This window comes from Aythya ferina (assembly GCF_964211825.1).
Source record: "Aythya ferina genome assembly, chromosome: Z".
In the NCBI taxonomy this organism is placed as follows: Eukaryota; Metazoa; Chordata; class Aves; order Anseriformes; family Anatidae; genus Aythya; species Aythya ferina.
In genome coordinates, this window is record NC_140299.1 from 29843826 (window position 1) to 29862938 (window position 19113).

Consider the following 19113-nt stretch of genomic DNA (forward strand, 5'->3'; position numbering starts at 1 on the left):
TAAAACCCTGTTGTCTGCTCAGGCCTGCCTCTGATTGGGTGCCTGCTTCCAGACTGGGAAGTGCTCAGATGTAGGTGTACATACACTTCTAGAGACCCGTACCGGCTCTATGCCCAGGTGCTGGCACCGGGGGCTGCCGGTGGCCTCTGAGTAAACGCCAGTTTTGGCCCAATGCTGACACTGCCGGTACCAGCGGCACTGCCGCAATGCATGGCAGAGCCTAGCAGCCAAGTAGGCGCGGCCTCGGGAGAAAGGTTGTCGTGAAAAGGCACCCAAACAGGGCAAAATGCTGCTCAGCACTTCGGGGTGAGGAAGAAAAGGTGTGAGAAACAGCTATGCAAACGCCAAGGTGACAGTCAGAGCGGTTGTACCAAGGGGATTAGAGCTTTGGAGGGCCAGCTGGCACAAGGGGAGGAGAAGGAGGTGCAGGAGGAAGAGAAGGAGGAGCAGGAGGAGGAGAAAGAGTAGGAGGTCTTCCAGCCACCAGAAACCATTTCTTAATGCAGCGCAGCCCGTGCGAGAGACCACGCCGGAGGAGGTCAATGTGTCCTGAGGGAAGCTGCAGCCCCCAGAGAGCAAGCGCAAGAGCGTGCAGGGCACCGTGCATGGGCAAAGCAAGCTGTCCTCCACTGCCTTCTGCTCTAGCAGCTTTGCAGTCTCTTTTCAGAACATGTCCCATCCGAAGAGCCCCTGCAGCGTCTGGGCCTTTGAGTCCTGTTGTTACGTTGCTGTACCCTCTTGGAGGCTCTGGAAACTCAGGTAACTTTGGCCCAGCATCTTCAGTGCTATGTGTGCCTTTAAGCCATGAAAGGCAAGGTTAGCCCCTCACGCAGCCCTGCTGAAAGAGCTGGGCACACAAGCAGCTGACTTGTAGCACCGAGAAAAAATGAAGGCACCTTGACGGAAGCATGCAGGAGACGTCAGTGCCACAGCACTTCAAGCCCCATAGGCACAGTCACGATGTGCAGGCCACTCGTATTCTCACATCCCCTGCAAAGAGCAGGAACAGTCCACCTTGTTATCGTGAAATGCGCCAACACGCCCTCCACCAAAGCTGATCGCTAAACCCTTTCCACTCCCCAGACTCACAGTTGCAGGCCCACTTGACTATGCATGATATGCTGTGGAACACCTGCTACCAAGCGGCCGGTCAGATCATGAACACTGCAGCAGGCGCAGCTGCTGCTTCTGCTGCTAGCGCAGCTCCACAGAGCCGTGTCTGCAGCTCTTCCAAGCCACCAGCTGGAGGCGCTGGGCATACACCGCGTGGCAGGGCGGGGAAAGGGCCCTTTGTGAAGGGCAGGACTAAACTGCTGAGTGGCTCTCCCAGAGGTGGGATGGGCCAGGACAGGCAATGCCTCCCACCCACCCGCAGCGGCGGGCACCATTTTGTTTCAGTCCGCATTCCACAGTGAGCAGCCGCCATTTTGTGAAAGGACCCAACCCACCTGTTTTTGTACCGCTCTCTGATTGGCTTAGTGGCGTTTCTTATTAAAACCCTGTTGTCTGCTCAGGCCTGCCTCTGATTGGGTGCCTGCTTCCAGACTGGGAAGTGCTCAGATGTGGGTGTACATACACTTCTAGAGACCCGTACCGGCTCTATGCCCAGGTGCTGGCACCGGGGGCTGCCGGTGGCCTCTGAGTAAACGCCAGTTTTGGCCCAATGCTGACACTGCCGGTACCAGCGGCACTGCCGCAATGCATGGCAGAGCCTAGCAGTCAAGTAGGCGCGGCCTCGGGAGAAAGGTTGTCGTGAAAAGGCACCCAAACAGGGCAAAATGCTGCTCAGCACTTCGGGGTGAGGAAGAAAAGGTGTGAGAAACAGCTATGCAAACGCCAAGGTGACAGTCAGAGCGGTTGTACCAAGGGGATTAGAGCTTTGGAGGGCCAGCTGGCACAAGGGGAGGAGAAGGAGGTGCAGGAGGAAGAGAAGGAGGAGCAGGAGGAGGAGAAAGAGTAGGAGGTCTTCCAGCCACCAGAAACCATTTCTTAATGCAGCGCAGCCCGTGCGAGAGACCACGCCGGAGGAGGTCAATGTGTCCTGAGGGAAGCTGCAGCCCCCAGAGAGCAAGCGCAAGAGCGTGCAGGGCACCGTGCATGGGCAAAGCAAGCTGTCCTCCACTGCCTTCTGCTCTAGCAGCTTTGCAGTCTCTTTTCAGAACATGTCCCATCCGAAGAGCCCCTGCGGCGTCTGGGCCTTTGAGTCCTGTTGTTACGTTGCTGTACCCTCTTGGAGGCTCTGGAAACTCAGGTAACTTTGGCCCAGCATCTTCAGTGCTATGTGTGCCTTTAAGCCATGAAAGGCAAGGTTAGCCCCTCACGCAGCCCTGCTGAAAGAGCTGGGCACACAAGCAGCTGACTTGTAGCACCGAGAAAAAATGAAGGCACCTTGACGGAAGCATGCAGGAGACGTCAGTGCCACAGCACTTCAAGCCCCATAGGCACAGTCACGATGTGCAGGCCACTCGTATTCTCACATCCCCTGCAAAGAGCAGGAACAGTCCACCTTGTTATCGTGAAATGCGCCAACACGCCCTCCACCAAAGCTGATCGCTAAACCCTTTCCACTCCCCAGACTCACAGTTGCAGGCCCACTTGACTATGCATGATATGCTGTGGAACACCTGCTACCAAGCGGCCGGTCAGATCATGAACACTGCAGCAGGCGCAGCTGCTGCTTCTGCTGCTAGCGCAGCTCCACAGAGCCATGTCTGCAGCTCTTCTGCAGCTCTTCTGTAGCAGCTGCTACTTCTGCCGCATTTTATCGCTAAATCCCTAACTAAACGTATTCCACTCTCTGAACCTTCTGCTTCAGTCTTATTTGTCTATTTTGTTGTGCTGTAGAGCACCTGGTAATAAGCATCCGAGCAGATCGCAGGCACTGCATGAGGTGCACCTTCTGCTTCTTCTTCTAGAGCAGCTCCATAGAGCTGTTTGCATCCTGCAGATCTTTCAATCCATCAGCTGGAAGTATTGGATGGACTACACTGCAGGTGGTGAAAGGTGAAATATCTCCTGTGCTTCATCAGTGAAGCATAGGAGTACACTGGTAAGTGGCACACCTGCAGGTGGGATGGGCCAGGACCGGCAATCTTTCTCACCCATCTGCAGCAGGGCACACCATTTTTTTTCTGTATACAGTTCACAGTGAGGAGCCACCGTTTCATGAAAGTACCCAACCCAAATGTTTTTGTGCCACTTGCTTTTGGCCAAGCCGCTTTCAGAAAAAAAAAAAAAAAAAAGTAATCTTCTGAGAACTCTGATTGATGCCTGCTTCCTTTGGACCCGGATGTGCACAGGTAGAGAAATATATACTGCATACATCTTTATAGAACCCTACTTGGTCTATGCCCATGTGCTGGCAGCAGGCACTGCGAGAGGTTATCTGAAAGGAGAGACAAAAAGGAATAGTCTGTGCAGCAGTGGAGAGTTATATGGACAATGTGTAAGAAAAAGATGTGTAAAAGCCAAGGTTAGAGTAGGAGCGGGAGTGAGGAGTTGGATGAGGAGTGGGATGATGTCCTGAGGGAAGCCACAGCCCACAGAGAGCACACTGATTTGATGCTGATATTTTGAAACCCATTCAGTACTCTGACCTAGCTAACAACAACCACTACATAACCACAGGGTGAAGGTGCTGTTAAATTCAAAGATGCTCCTCCTGATACACCATTCCAAGTATGTACTTTCCCGACAGAAAAATACTCATCATTGAATATAGAGTTCCTTTACCTATGGCAAGAAAAACAAAACTATGTGAGTTTATCATTTAGATCACCTGTACTAGCCACCGAGCAGTAGCTTTGGCTTTAAGCCATGAAAGGCAAAGTTAAGCCCCCACACATCCCTGCTGGAAGACCTGGGGACTTGTCGGTGACTTGCGACACTCAAAAAAGAAGACACCTGGACACAAGCATTCACAGGGCATCTGTATCAGTAACACAGGACATTGCACCACATAAACACAGCCACGATATGCAGGTCACTTCTTCCCTCATCTTTTCTGCCAAGCACAGGAATTGGCCGCCTTCCAATCTTGAAAAGCGCAATCAACCCCTCCCCAGAACCCATGGCTAGCCCCACTCCCACTCCCCGGATTTACACTTTCAAGTCCTTTTCATTATTCGTAATGCGCAGCAGGAGCACCTCCTACTACTTGGCTGCAGAGATGCCGAGGACCACAGTAGGTGCAGATACTGCCTTCTCTGATGCTGCTGCCGCCAGTGCCCCCCCTCTTGACGCTCCACAGAGCTGCGCCGCTGCCTGCAGCTCTTCCAAGCCACCAGATGGCAGCACTGGGCAGTCTGCATGCTGTGGGTGGGGAAAGGGCTGTGGGTGAAGGACAGTATTACACCACCCATTTGCCCACCCACCACTGGGGTGGGCCAGGACCAGAAATCCCTTCCACCTACCTACAAAGGGAGGCGTCATTTTGTTTCAGTCCGCGTTCCACGCTGAGGAGTTGCCATTTTGTGAAGCTTTGTAATCCACGTGTTTTGGCATCACTCTGTGATTGGCTCAGTGCATGGTTTTTTTTTAAACACTCTCACCTTCTCAGGTCTCCCTCTGACTGGCTGCCTGTTTCCTCTGGAACAGGAAGTGCTCAGCTATAAAAATACATACATTTCTATACAACTGGACCAGATGTAGCTGCCCAAGTGCTGGCACCGGAGGGCTGCAGCCGACCTCTGAGGAAAAGCTGGGGCAGCCCTGTGCTGGACAAAGCCGGTTCCAGCCAGCTCTGGCAGCATCATCACAGGGCACAGCTGAACCTGGCAGCCAAAATGGCAGCACCTAAGGGAAACCATAGTAAAGGAAGGGCAAAAAAAGACAAAACGCTGCCCAGCAGTGGGGAGTGCAGAACCAAAAGTGTGAGAAACAGAGCCGTGAACACCAGGGTGTGAGGAGTACAAGAAGGAGGAGCAGGAGGAAGAAAAGCAGCAGGAGGAGGAAGACAAGGAGAAGGAAGAGGACAGGAGGAGAAGCAGGAAGGGAGCTGAAGGTGTTCTAGGCACTGGAGCTGAGGCTGCTCTGCAGTGCAGCCCGTAAAAGGAGAAGAGAGAGAGGGTCAATAGGCCCCAAGGGAAGCTGCAGCCTGCAGGGAGACAGCTCAGGAGCCATGAGAAACACCCTAACCGTGAATATCTTCCCCGCACCACTTCTGTGCCCTGGTTTCTAGTGCTGAGCATAGTCATAGTGTACGGGACATCCCTTTTGACCCAGCTGCGGTCAGCTGTCCTGCCTGTGTTGCCTCCCAGCTTCTTGTGCACTCCTAGCCTGCTGACAGGCAGGGCAGCATGACAAACAGAGAAGGCCTCGAGTGTCTGCTGTGGAATACAGACAATTGCTATTGGTTCTGACACCAAAAATCACACCTTTGGGGACCAGTGGTGCATTTGACTATGAACTCTGAAGGCTCCCCCTCTCGTTTTGTAGTAGTGACACACTCATGCTCCCGCATAATGCTCCAAGCTCGGAGCATTCCAGTCACTGGTGTGGTAGCACTTGATACAGACATGGAAAAAACACCCATCCAATTCAAAAGCTCTCAGCACCCCATCAACACCTGCATTGCCTTCCAAGAAGTATGATCCCATTTGATATCCAACACCTTGCAATACATAGGTGTTCTCCAGGGTTTGGGCCAGACTACAGGGTCAGGCACTCCTCTGCTTGAGGAGTGTCAAAAAGGCACAATACAGACTCTTCTGCTGTGCCCCGCAGTGTCTCCTTCAACCCCTCTAAAGGTGGTCGGCAAAGAGAGCTAGATGAGTGGCATACTCCAGGGATTGTAAAGTGCTCACCACAGGACCTTATAGGTAACATGCAGAGTCATTTCTCTGAGATTTTTATTCCACAGGGATCGATCCACAACAATGGTGAATGTCTTGGGAAAAGCCTTTGGTATGTAGAGAGTGGAGAAGCTAACCAAATCTAACCAAATACTGACCAGCCCAAAAGTAGGCAGAGGTCAGGAAGGTGAAGGTGGACAGTAAAGCAACACATAATGCAAGTTCTAAACCTTTCCTCCACAGAACAAAAGCGGATGTTGTATGAAGGGTTATAGGAGGCGTGTCTCATTCGAGAAAGAAGCCACTGTCATGCTAAGCTTTTCACACAGACCAGTTGCTTGCTTGTTCCTTGGCTTAGTTCACATTTGGAGCTGTGACATCACTGGGGTGCCAACATATGTGTGTTCTCTCCAAAAGTCATGGTTAGCCTTTTTCTTGTGTTTACAGATTTAGGCTCTTCAATTACGCATGATGCACATCAGTAGAACCTCCTTCCAGTCAGTTTTGAACAAGTCTAAGATATCAGTATTAGCTTCTGTTTCTGCTGCTACCACTGCTCCATAGATCTGCACCTCTATCCTGCAGCTCTTCCATGCCGCCAGATGGCACCACTTGGCAGTCTGCATGCCGCAGTGGGGAAAAGGATCATCCATGGTTGAAGGGCAGGGCTAATCCACCCATTGACCAGTCCAGAGGGCTGGCCAGGCAAGGAAACCCTCCCACCTACCTACCTACATAGGGAGGCACCATTTTGTTTCAGTCCGCGTTCCACACTGAGGAGCAGCCATTTCATGAAGCTTTGTAATCCATGTATTTTGGCATCGCTCTGTGATTGGCTCTGTGTGTTAGTTTTTTTGTTTGTTTTTAAAACACTCCCATCTTCTCAGGTTTCCTTCAGACTTGCTTCCTGCTGCCTCTGGACCACAAAATGCTCAGGTGTAAAAATTCATGCATCTCTATTTAACTGGACCAGATGTAGGTGCCCAGGTGCTTGCTTTGGTGGGTCTCCAACGGCTTCTGAGGAAAAGCTGGGGCAGCCCTGTGCTGGACAAAGCCGGTTCCAGCCAGCTCTGGCAGCACTGTCACAAGGCACAGTTGAGCCCAGCAGCCAAGACGGCAGCACCTAAGGAAAACCGTAGTAACAGAAAGGCAGAAGCACAGCAGTGGGGAGTGCGGAAGAAAACGTGTGAGAAATAGAGCTGTGAACACCAGGGTGTGAGTTGAACAAGGAGGAGCAAATGGAGAGGAGGAGAAGGTTTTAGAGGATTGTGAGCAAAGATTTCCAGCAGCCTGCGCATTTTAAACAATAGTGCAACTTATTTGTGTGACCCAAGGGAAGCTTAACCTTTGTGTAGCAATATATCTAGTATATACTGTTAAAGGTTTATAGGAAGGATTTTGTAAATGTTATATAGATATATAGATATTTAGATATGTATACCCAGAGACACTGTTTTCTGTATTAGTGTATATATCTGTTATGATTGTTATCCATATATTCATGCCTGGTCTACCTGACAAACAAGCATACAGAGACAGAATCTACACTAAAGTCTTTTAAGATGAAATAAAACAGTCCCAGCTGTTATACACAGTTAACTTGTGAAACTGTCATTCTAGCTGCTTCTGTTTGACTGTTTTATTTCATCTTACTTATATCTGTTGAGCAGGTGCATTTCAGAGGAATAGCAGGGGGAAGCTTCAAATCCCACTTTTCCATGCGTTTGCTTTTTGATGGGTATATTTTTGTGGTGATTTTACTCAGCTGGCCAGCTGAACTCCACTGCAGCCACCCTCTCACTCCCCTTCTTAAAGGAAGAGGGGGAGAAAATATGATGGAAAGGGCTCAAGGTTGAGGTCAGGATAGGAATATCACTCACCAATTATCATCATGGGCAAAACAAACTTGGTATAGGGAGATTAATATAATTTGTTGCCTATCACTAGCAGACTAGAAAAGTGGGAAACTAAACGCAAACTAAAAACACCTTTCCCCCCATTCACCATCTTCTACGTTCTCCCCTTAAGAGGTGCAGGGGAATGGGGAATTGGGGCTGAGTTCAATCTCTACCACTCCTTCATGGTTACTCTCTTCCCCTGCTCCCTTGCAGGGTCCCTCACACAATGAACTCTCCTGAACTGATCTTACATGGGCCTTCCACAGACAGCAGTTCTTCAAGAACTGTTACAATATGGATCTGTACCATGGACTCCATTCTTCAGAAGCAAGCTCCTCCAACAGGGGTTCCCCATGGGTGGCAACTCCCAGCAGATCCCCTGCTCTTGCATGGGCTCCTCTCCACAGGCTGCAGGTCAAGCACTGAGTCTGCTCCTGCACAGGCTCTCTGTGGGCAACAGCCTCCATCAGGCCAGATCCAGCTGCTCCACTGTGGGTTCCTCCATTAATAAGACAACTAAAAACGGTGGTTTTAATCATTCAAAGTCCAGCAGCCATGACCAGAGCCAGGAAAAATCTAGTCCATTATTAAGAGACACTTGGTGAAACAAATGTGATGCTTTCCAGGTTCAGTTGTATCTGTCTGAATGTGCGTCTTCTCATTTACATAGACACGGTAGCTGCAGTTTATCATAGCACAAACACCTCCCTGAGTTGTGAGTAGCATCTCTAAGGAAAGACAATTTTCCAAAGCTGTTTGGGGTTCTTGTTCTATTTCTGTTCATATTCGTCTGAGAACATCGGTAGTGGCATTGCTTATAACTTCTAGTGCCACATAAATTGTTTACAAGTGTTGTAGAAATGTTTATTATTTCCCTTTCAAGTTCTATTATTCCCCATGAAAGCATTAAAGCCCTCCACAAAGGATGAAGCCAGATATTTCTGTTTGAAAGAGAATTATAAATTCCTCATTTTTCCAGAGGTGTCATAAAGATAGCCTGTGGTCTTAGACCACTCTTTATCTCTGAATGTTTAGGGAACCTAACTTCTGAAATTATGGCCCCCAAGGCACAAGTTCTCTACCACCTAGAAAGAAATGCTTTACATGTTCATGGACCACATAGCCAATATGCTCGTCCCAGGAATATCCACCAATGAAGGCTGATAGACCCACTTGTAGTTCCATAATTTCTTATGATAGTGTAATTGGTAGTTTCAACTGTAATAGTAGTTTTACATTTTCCAGTCAGGTTCCACGAACCTACATATGGTCTCTGGGCAACATTCTCCCTACTTCTGTGAAGCGAGTATATACATGACAGATTTTCTCTTTCAATAGGATATGCAGAGATAGAGGAAAACTGATGGGGAGTTAATAATATCATTGCTCGAGTTTGCTGATTGCCATACATCTGTCTTGTTCACAGTGAGTGGTATAGCATAGGTAGGAGTTTTATTGTGTGCTGAGGCAGGTACATGGGTGCACACTGAACATGATATATTCACTAAATGGGTTAAGTTTAAAACTGACTGATCTATAGAATTCTGCATCCAAGAATGGGAACTGTACATCAGCCCTGTTAAGGAAAATATAACCAGAATAAAGATCATTTTGTCCTTTTAAACAGCAATTTCAAGTCCTTGGTTGGTTCAACTTGCCACTAAGTCTCTTGTGCTCCTTATTCTGATAGGTCTCACTTCTACTCTTCTGGTAATGCTGCTTTTACACAAGTGTAGTGAATCCATGATTTGATCCCTTCTACTTTCATTACAGAGTTGGTGTGGAGTAATGACTTTAAACTAAGAGAGGGTAAATTAGATTAGACATTCGGAACAAACTCTTTACTCAGAGCTTGGTTAGAGACTGGAATAAGTTGCCCAGAGAAGCTGTAGATGTCCCACCCTTGGAAGTGTTCAAGTTCAGTTTGGATGGGGCTTTGAGTAACCTGCTCTAGTGGAAGGTGTCCCTGCCCATGGCAGGTGTTAAGAGATGATCTTTAAGGTCCCTTCCAATCCAAACCATTCTATGATTGTAAGATCACAGAATCACCGAATCGCAGAATTGTAGGGGTTGGAAGTGACCTCAAGAAATCATCAGGTCCAACCACCTGCCAAAGCAGGTTCCCTAGAGCAGGTTGCCCAGGTAGACAACCAGGTGGGCCTTGAATATCTCCAGAGAAGGAGACTCCACAACCACCCTGGGCAGCCTGTTCCAGTGCTCCATCACCCTTACCATGAAGAAGTTCTTTCACATGTTGGTACAGAACTTCCTGTGATACATTTTTTGGACATTGCCCCTTGTCCTGTCTCCACAAACCACTGAAAAGAGGTTGCCCAAATCCCTCTGTCTCCCACACTTAAGATATCTGTAAACATTAATAAGATCCCCTCTCAGTCTTCTTTTCTCAAGATTCTATAGGATCATTTCCACTTTTGCTTTAGAGGCTTGTCTTTCCACATTTGGATCAGCACCAGATGTCCAGGTCAGAATGGGTGTACCAGAGCATCCCAGAGAGGTTGTGGAGTATCCTTCTCTGGAGATATTCAGAACACACCTGGATGTCATCCTGTGCAATGTCCTCTACGTGATCATGCTTGGACAGAGGGTTGGACTAGATGATCTTCAGAGATCTCTTCCAACCTCAGCCAGTCTGTGATTCTGTGATCCAACGGTATCAGTAGTTGCTACTGTATGTATCTATGAAGAGGTGAGAACACAGCAGACAAAAACAGCAAATATTGTCTTATTCAACCTTCTCTTCTCACATGCAGTTGCCTCCCTTCTGTCACCAAATCATTTACCGGGTGTGGTTTGCCATACAATTCAAATGGGCTAACTTTTTCTTCAGCTCTGGAGGCTGACCTGACTTCCAGTAAAGCTATTGGTAAGGCTTCTGGCCATTTTAGTTGAGCTTCCTGGGAAATTTTAGTTCAATTTTTTTCCTTTTTTTTTTCAACCTAAAAAATAGAGATGATCTTGCAGGTGAAGTGGCTGTCTTGGCCATAGTAAGTGTGAAGTGGTCAAGTATAAAATGTTTGGTGACAGGAGGAAAACTACCACCAAAACTTCAACCCTGGATATGGGGAGAGCAGACTTGAGGCTGCTCAGGGAACTAGTTAATAAGATCCCCAGGGAAACTGCTTTAGAAGACATCAGCGTCCATCAGTGCTGGTCCATCTTTAAGCACCGCCTCCTAAAAGCACAGGATCAGGCAATTCCAAAATATCAGAAGTCAAGCAAGGCCAGAAGGTCAGTTTGGCTGACCAGGGATCTTCTTCTGGAGCTTAGGCACAAAAAGAAAGTGTATGGCTGCTGGAAGCAGGGTGAGGCAACATGGAAGGACTACAGGGACACTGTTCACATTTGTAGGGAGAAAATTCATGAGGCCAAAGCCCAATTAGAGTTGAAGCTGGCCAGGACCATGGGAGACAATAAAAAGGGCTTTTTTAAGTATGTGAACAGAAAAAGGAGGACCAGAGAAAACATAGGTCCACTACTTGATGGTACCTCACAGACAATGGCATAGGCAAAGCAGATACATTTAGTGCCTTCTTTGCCTCTGTCTTCAACACTTAGGATGGGCTTTGGGACCCTGGGTGGCCTGAGCTGGAGGACTGTGACAATGATAAACTCCCAGCCAATCCTGAACATGTGCAGGATTTGCTGCTCCACTTGGATCCATACAAGTCCATGGGGCCTGATGGGATTCATCTCAGGGTGCTCAGGGAGCTGGCTGATATCATCGTGGGACCTCTCTCAATTATTTTTTACTGGTCTTGGGAATCTGGAGAGGTTCAGTTGACTGGAAGCTGGCAAATGTGCCAATTTTCAGGAAGGGCAACAAAGAAGACCCTGGTAACTACAGGCCTGTCAGTCTCATGTCAGTGCCTGGCAAAATTATAGAGAAGATTATCATGGGAGTTACTGAAACACACGTGGGGGACAATGCAATCATAGGTCACAGCCAACATGGTTTCACGAGGAGTAGGTCCTGCTTAACAAATTTAATTTCCTTTTACAGTAAGATCACCCATCTAGTCGATCAAAGGAAGCCCGCTGATAAAATCTTTTTGGATTTCAGTAAAGCTTTTGATACGGTTTCTCACAGGATCCTACTGGACAAAATGTCCAGCATACAGCTAGATAAAAACATAATACGAAGGGTGAACAATTAGCTGATTGGTAGGGCTCAAAATGTTATGGTAAATGGGGCTACATGAGGTTGGTGGCCAGTCACCAGTGGGGTCCCCCAGAGCTCCATTTTAGGGCCTGTTCTTTTCAATGCTTTCATAAATGAGTTGGATGTAGGACTAGAAGGTGTTTTGAGTAAGTTTCCTGATGATACTAAACTGTGAGAATCTGTTGACTGTCGAGGGTGGAAAGGCCTTGCAGAGATCTGGACAAATTGGAGAGCTGGGCAATCCCCAATTGTATGAAGTTTAACGAGAGCAAGTGCCAGGTCCTGCACCTGGGAAGGGGCAACCCTAGTCATACATACAGACTGGGGGACCAGAGGCTGGAGAGCAACCCCACAGAGAGGGAGCTGGGGGGATGTGCCTGATAGCAAGTTCAATATAAGGCTGCAGGTCAACCAGGTGATCAGACCCAGTCAGCACGGGTTTATCAAAGACAAGGCCTGCTTAATGAACCTGATTTCCTATGACAAAGTGACATGCTTAGTGGATGAGGGAAAGGCTGTGGATGTGGTCTACTTTGATTTCAGTAAGGCTTTTGACACCATTTCCAACAGCATTCTCCTGAAGAAACTGGATACTCATGGCTTGGACTGGTGTACGCTTTGTTGGGTTAAAAACTGGATGGATAGCCAGGCCCAAAGAGTCATGGTGAATGGAGTTAAATCCAGTTGGAGGCCAGTCACTAGTGGAGTCTCCGAGGGCTCAGTATTAGGGGCAGTATTCTTTAATATCTTTATCGATGATCTGGATGAGAGGATCAAGTGCACCCTCAGTAAGCTTGCAGACAACACCAAGTTAGGTGCGTGTGTCAATCTGCTCATAGGTAGGAAGGCTCTGCAGGAGGATCTCGATAGTCTGGACCAATGGGTTGATGCCAAATGTATGAAGTTCAACAAGGCCAAGTGCCAGGTCCTGCACCTGGGGCACAACAACCCCAAGCAGAGCTACAGGCTGAGAGATGAGTGGTTGGAAAGCCGCCTGGCAGAGAAGGACCTGGGAATATTGGTTGATAGTCGGCTGAATATGAGCCAGCAGTGTGCTCAGAAAGGCCAACAGCATACTGGCTTGTATAAGAAACAGTGTGGCCAGCAGGACTAGGGAGGTGATCGTCCCCCTGTACTCAGCTCTGGTGAGGCCGCACCTCGAGTACTGTGTTCAGTTTTGGGCCCCTCACTACAAGAAGGACATGGAGGTGCTCAAGAGAGTCCAGAGAAGGGCAACAAAGCTGGTGAGGGGTCTGGAGAAAAATCTTTTGAGGAGCGGCTGAGGGAGCTGGGATTGTTCAGCCAGGAGAAGAGAAGGCTCAGGGGCGACCTTATGGTTCTCTAAAGGTACCTTAAAGGAGTCTGTAGCAAGGTGGGGATTGGTCTATTCTCCCATGTGCCCAGTGATAGGACAAGGGGGAATGGGCTAAAGTTGCTTTTAAGGGAGGTTTAGCTTGGATATTAGGGAAAACTTCTTTACCGAAAGGGTTGCTAGGCATTGGAATGGGCTGCCCAGGGAAGTGGTTGAGTTACCATCTCTGAAGGTCTTTAAAAGACATTTAGATTTAGAGCTTCGTTATATGGTTTAGTGGAGGACTTGTTATTGTGAGGTAAGAGGCTGGACTAGGTGATCTTGGAGGTCTCTTCCAACCTGGATGATTCTGTGATTTTTTGATATGAGCCAGCAGTGTGCCCTGGCAGCCAGGAGGGCCAACCGTATCCTGGGGTGCATCAAGCACAGCATCTCTAGTCAGTCCAGGGAAGTGATTGTCCTGCTCTACTCTGTGCTGGTGCAGCCTCACCTCAAGTACTGCGTGCAGTTCTGGGCACCACAGTACAAAAAGGACATGAAACTGTTGGAGAGTGTCCAGAGGAGGTCTACGAAGATGGTGAAAGGCCTAGAGGGGAGGATATTTGAGGAGCTGCTGAGGTCACTTGGTTTGTTCAGCCTGGAAAAGAGGATGCTGAGGGAAGACCTTGCCACAGCTTCCTTACAAGGGGGAGTGGAGGGGCACACACTGATCTCTTCTCTCTGGTGACCAGCGATAGGACACAACGGAATGGAGTCAAGCTGCAATGGGGAAGTGCAGGTTGTGTATCAGGAAAAGGTTCTTCACTAAGAAGGTGGTTGTACACTGGAACAGGCTACCCAGGGACGTAGTCACAGTACCCAGCCTGTTGGAGTTTAGGAAGCATTTGGATTATGCTCTTAGTCATATGGTCTGCATTTTTGGGTAGACCTGTGTGGAGTGAATTGGACTCAGTGATCTTTGTGGGTCCCTTCCAACTTGGAATATTCTATGATTCTATTACTTTGGCATCTGTTACTTTGGCATGGGAAGACTTGTGGCCATCCACTGAATATGTGCACCAGCACTATTACCTGGTAATGTCCCTTTCTGAATTCTCAACTTAAATTTAAATCTTAAACCACAAGGAATTACATTCCACAAAGATGCTATACATCTTTATAAATACAGGGAAAATATTTTAATAACAGCAAATTGCCTCCAATATCCTGAAAACCACATAGCTTCAGCATTTATTTCTACATTAACATATGTACATAGTATATGATAGGGATATAACCAATAACCTTGATGAATGTACTTAAACAGTCACATCAGGAAATAGTAGGGATTTTTCTATTATAGAATCACAGAATCATAGAATGGTTTGGCATGGAAGTGGCCTTAAAAATCACCACTTTCCATACACCCTGCCCTGGGCAGGGACATCTTCCACTAGACTAGGTTGCCCAAAGCCCCGTCCAGCCTGGCCTTAAACATTTCCAGGAATGGGGTATCCACAACTTTTCTGGGCAACATGTTCCAGTGCCTCATCACCTTCAGAGTGAAGATTGTCTTCCTTATATCTAATCTAAATCTACCCTCTTTTAGTTTAAAGCCAAAACTCCTTGTCCTGTTACGACCCTACCTGACAAAGTCCCTCACCAGCTTTCCTGTAGGCCCCCTTTAGATACTGGAAAGCCTCTATAATGTCTCCCCAGAGCCTTCTCCTCTCCAGACTCAACAACCCCAACACCCTCAGCCTGCCTTTGTAGGAGAGGTGCTGCAGCCCTTCCTAGTGGCCTTCCTCTGGACTCATTCTAATAGCTCCATGTCCTTCTTATATTGGGGGCCCCAGAGCTGAACACAGCACTCCTTGTGGGATCTCACAAGAACAGAGTACAGCAGGAGAATCACTTCCCTCAACCCGCTGGCCACACTTATTTTGATGCAGCTCATATGGCACATGGCTGGCTCATGTCGTGCTTCCCATCAGTCAACACCCCCAAATCGTTCTCCTTAGTCCTGGGCTGTTCTCAGTCCATTCTCCACCTAGCCTGTATCTGTGCTCTGAACTGTTCTGACCCAGGTGCAGGATTGGAGCAGAACATTTTTATTGCTGCTCCTTGAGTCTTTACTGCACTAGTGAAACATATGCAATCTGAATTTCAGTACACTGAAATAACAGTGTATTTCTATTAGAACTGGATGATCCTCCCCTTTGGTTTGTTCAGGAAGCTTCTCAGATATTCCATTTATGAGTGATAGTTTAGGTCAGGAAATTTTTGTGGAATGATCACACAGGGTTAAGATTAGTTTTTAGGTGACTATAAGCAACCATTCTTGGTATTTGGAATGATATTCACTAAATTTTCATTAAAAAAAAATACCACCAATTTCTTTGAACAAAAATTGAGGTTAGGTATCCATCTCTTACCACAGTTACTGAATCAGAGCTTTTCAGTATTGCAGGTCCTGTGTTATAGACAGATCAAATAATGTTGCTGACATTCTGCAACTGTTTTCTGTCCCTTATAGTACAGCACCTGCCATCTACCTTGGCAAAACTTTCACAACTCAGATGAATCAAGTCTGGTATAAATTTATTCACTCCTTAAGAGGAGAAAAGAGAAACTGTGTAGGCAGTTTGATTTAGGCAGGCCCTATAAACAAGCCCCAAATGCAGTCTGGCCCTGCAGCAAACAGTCTGTAAAAGTGCTGCAGGAGCTATACGCAAATGAATCTCTATTGCCTTGCTTCCTTGCACAAGTGAGAGTGTACTGTTCCTTCATTTTTGGCAGTAGTTGGGATGAGAAAATATGTCATCCCACATTTCAAGAAATAGAATTTTTCTAGTGTCTCCTGGCTCTGTAAGCAGGTCAGTGGCTGAAACAGGTTTTGATAACCACTTTTTTACAACTTGGAAGGCTGCAGGTTTTCAACTCTGTTCTCACAAAGGTAATTTTCAAAGATGTGGAAAAACTCTACACTAGACAGGAGAGCATATTTTGGTTTTCATAACAAAATAGGGAATGGCACCCATAATTATTTGTTGTTCTGCAGATGGATCTAATCATACTAGGCACTGAGTAAAAATGTTTTTCCCGACATACATACTGTATTTAAAGGACAGTTTTTTTTTCACACAGTATACTAACCATACTAGGAATTCATAATTCCATCCACACCCATCTATGTACAAACACTCACATAGGTATGTCAAAATCAAGTATTTTTTGTATCTTGAAAGGCTATGTTTTTTGACAAGTTCTTGAGACCTCACTCCAGCACTGAAATGAATGTAATCTGAATTTCAATAAAGTGAAATAACAGGAAGACTCATGGCACTAATTTCATGAGGAACTGATACCTTTGGTGGAGGAATCCCATGGTCAGGAGTGACTTCTGCTGACCTCTCTGTGCCTGCAAGGACCGGACTTCCACGTCCAATGTAGAGTCCATTGGATATTAGGGCTGATCTGGAATTTAGGAAAGTGATGTCTGGATTAGACTGGGCTGTCTTCAGCATCAGCAGTTTACTTTTCATTCCAATTTTACTCACACTAAGAACAGTTTTCCATTAACCCATAATTTTCAAGAGTAAATCCAGAGGAGTATCAAAAATTGTGTCTTTTTTTTCTTAATTTTTCAGGCTTGGTTTGGTTTTGGTTTTTAAGTGTACAAGTGTGATGCCTTTTTTTTTTTTTTTTTTTTTTTCCTGAAAAAAGATTATGGTCACTCCTGTTATGTGTATGGATTGGATTTTATTTGGGTTCATTTTTTTCTAGAAACTCTTCTGCCTTTTCTCAAATGGATTTCTAATCCTCATTAAACCTGTTTTATTGCTATTGCAAAGTCATGCTCTCCTTTGCATGCCTCCTGTTGCAGGACTGCAAGGAAGAGATGATATTGGAGTGGAAGTATTGGAGTGGCATTGTTTATAAGGGACTAATACATTTTTGTTATCCAGAGTCCTGCATATATTTTGGACTTTGCAGTTTTTCTTTGTAGAATAGTTTTCTGTCACTGGCATTCAAAAGCACTGGTTTGTTTCATGCACATAATAAAAGTTGGTGAGAGGGAAGTTCTTTATCTTCCCCCCAGCTGAATATTAAGGCAATAGCAGAGCAGACAGGAAACCAGGTGAGGGATATAGGTACCAAACACAGGAGCTTGATGCTGTTTGAGATGCCCTAGGTTATCATGCGTGTGCTACTGCTGCTTCCTCAGCAGAATGTGGGTCTACTGAAGGTTTTATCTCTGATCTTACCTGGTTTTAAGTTGGTACTGATTCCTGTGACAGTTAAAGTCTTAGACAGCATATATGTCTGGACAGCACAGAGGCAATGGCAATAGCAATACTTTTGCTTTGAGATACTTGACAGACGTATCCGTCTTGTGTTCTAACAAAGGTGTAGACACTGTAGTTTACACAGGAGTACAGGTGTGGAAGCACTGCTTTTGCCACATGGGACCTTTGTTTGGGAAGGGGCAGCTAGCAGAAAAAGGGAGGATGGGAGAAGAAAGTAGTGTCAAATGAGAGAGAGGAAGCCAAGAAAGAGGGGCTGGGGAAGAGCCTTCAAGAAATAATACATAGAGGAAAAGAGAGGACTAGAGGAAAGACTGAGGGAGGGAAGCATGTGTATGGAGGAAAGAGAGCATTGAATCCAGGGGAAAAGAGAGCAAGTCTTGAGGACAGTGATGAAAGCGGAGCTGGAGACAAAGGAAAGTGTGTGAGAACTCCACTGGCAGTGTGTAACGTAAAGAAAATGGCAGGACGTAATAAGCAGCCTGAAGGAGACAAGGGATAAAAGTATAATCATTTGTGTGTTTCTATTCAGTCGTCTGATAGGGAAGTATATTTTTGAAATATATGCAGGATTTTGCTGTTTTTCAGTTCAGATGAACTCTGACACATCTCCTCTCCCCTTCCTTCCTAAAGAACCTGTATCCATCTGTTCCAACATTCCAGTCATGAAAGCCATCTCACCATGTAATGCCAGTTAGGTGATAGCTCTGCAGGCGTTCCTTCTTGTTCATCCATGCCCACCTCCTGGCATTTTTGCCCTCTTTGTTGGGATGCATCACTACTGAGCTTGGAGCAGGTGATCCTTCAATATTAACCAGTTTTCTTCGGACCCTCTTCCCTGCAGGGCTTTATTTAATGGTACTCTAGCAAGCAGATCCCTGAAGAGGGCACTGTCTGTTCTCCTGAAGTCCAGGGTAGTGAATTTGCCATGTGCCCTCTTCATTGCCCTATGGATCTTAGCCTCCACTATTTCATGGTCACTGCAGCCCTTAAGTTTCACATTCCCCACCAGCCCCTCCTTGTTGGTGGAAATGCGATCTGGCACAGCACCTTTCTTCACTGGCTCCTCTATCACTTGGAGAAGAATGTCATCGTCAGTATGTTCCGGGAACCTCCTGGATTGCCTGTGCCCTGCTGTGCTGTCCTTCCAACAGATACCAGGGTGGTTGAAGTCCCCCGTATCAGGGCTTGTGACCATGAGGCTGCTTCTTTGTGTCTATAGAGGGCCTCATCTGCTTGGTCTTCCTGATCAGATGGCTTGTAGCAGACCCCACTATAATGTCCCCTGTCCCTGCCCTCCCTGTAATCCCAACCCATAAGCTCTCTGCCAGCTCCTCATACATCCCCAGGGAGAGTTCTATATTTTCCAGATGCTCATTGACAGAGAGGGCAACACCCCCTCCTCATCTCTCCTGCCTTTCCTTCTAAAGAGCCTGTATCCTTCCATTCCAACACTCCAGCCATGGAAGCCATCTCACCATGTAATGGCAGTTAGGTCACAGCCCTGCAGGCTTGCATACATCTCCAACTCCTCTTGTTTATTCCCCGTGCTATGTGTGTTAGCACAGAGATATTTAAGCTGGGCCCTTGATGAAGCTGACTTACTGGCTGGGGTGGCTGGAATTCCTTTGTGCTGCTTTTCACG

The 19113-nt window shown here is 47.0% G+C and overlaps 1 long non-coding RNA gene across 1 annotated transcript; it reads right to left on the bottom strand.

The window, feature by feature from the left end:
- Positions 1-485: 485 nt before the first annotated feature.
- LOC311427630 lies at positions 486-16621 on the bottom strand. Its single transcript, XR_014687456.1, has 2 exons — positions 16530-16621; positions 486-10387 (listed from the first exon to the last, which is right to left on the bottom strand). It is a non-coding gene; the product is annotated as an uncharacterized lncRNA (long non-coding RNA).
- Positions 16622-19113: the final 2492 nt, after the last annotated feature.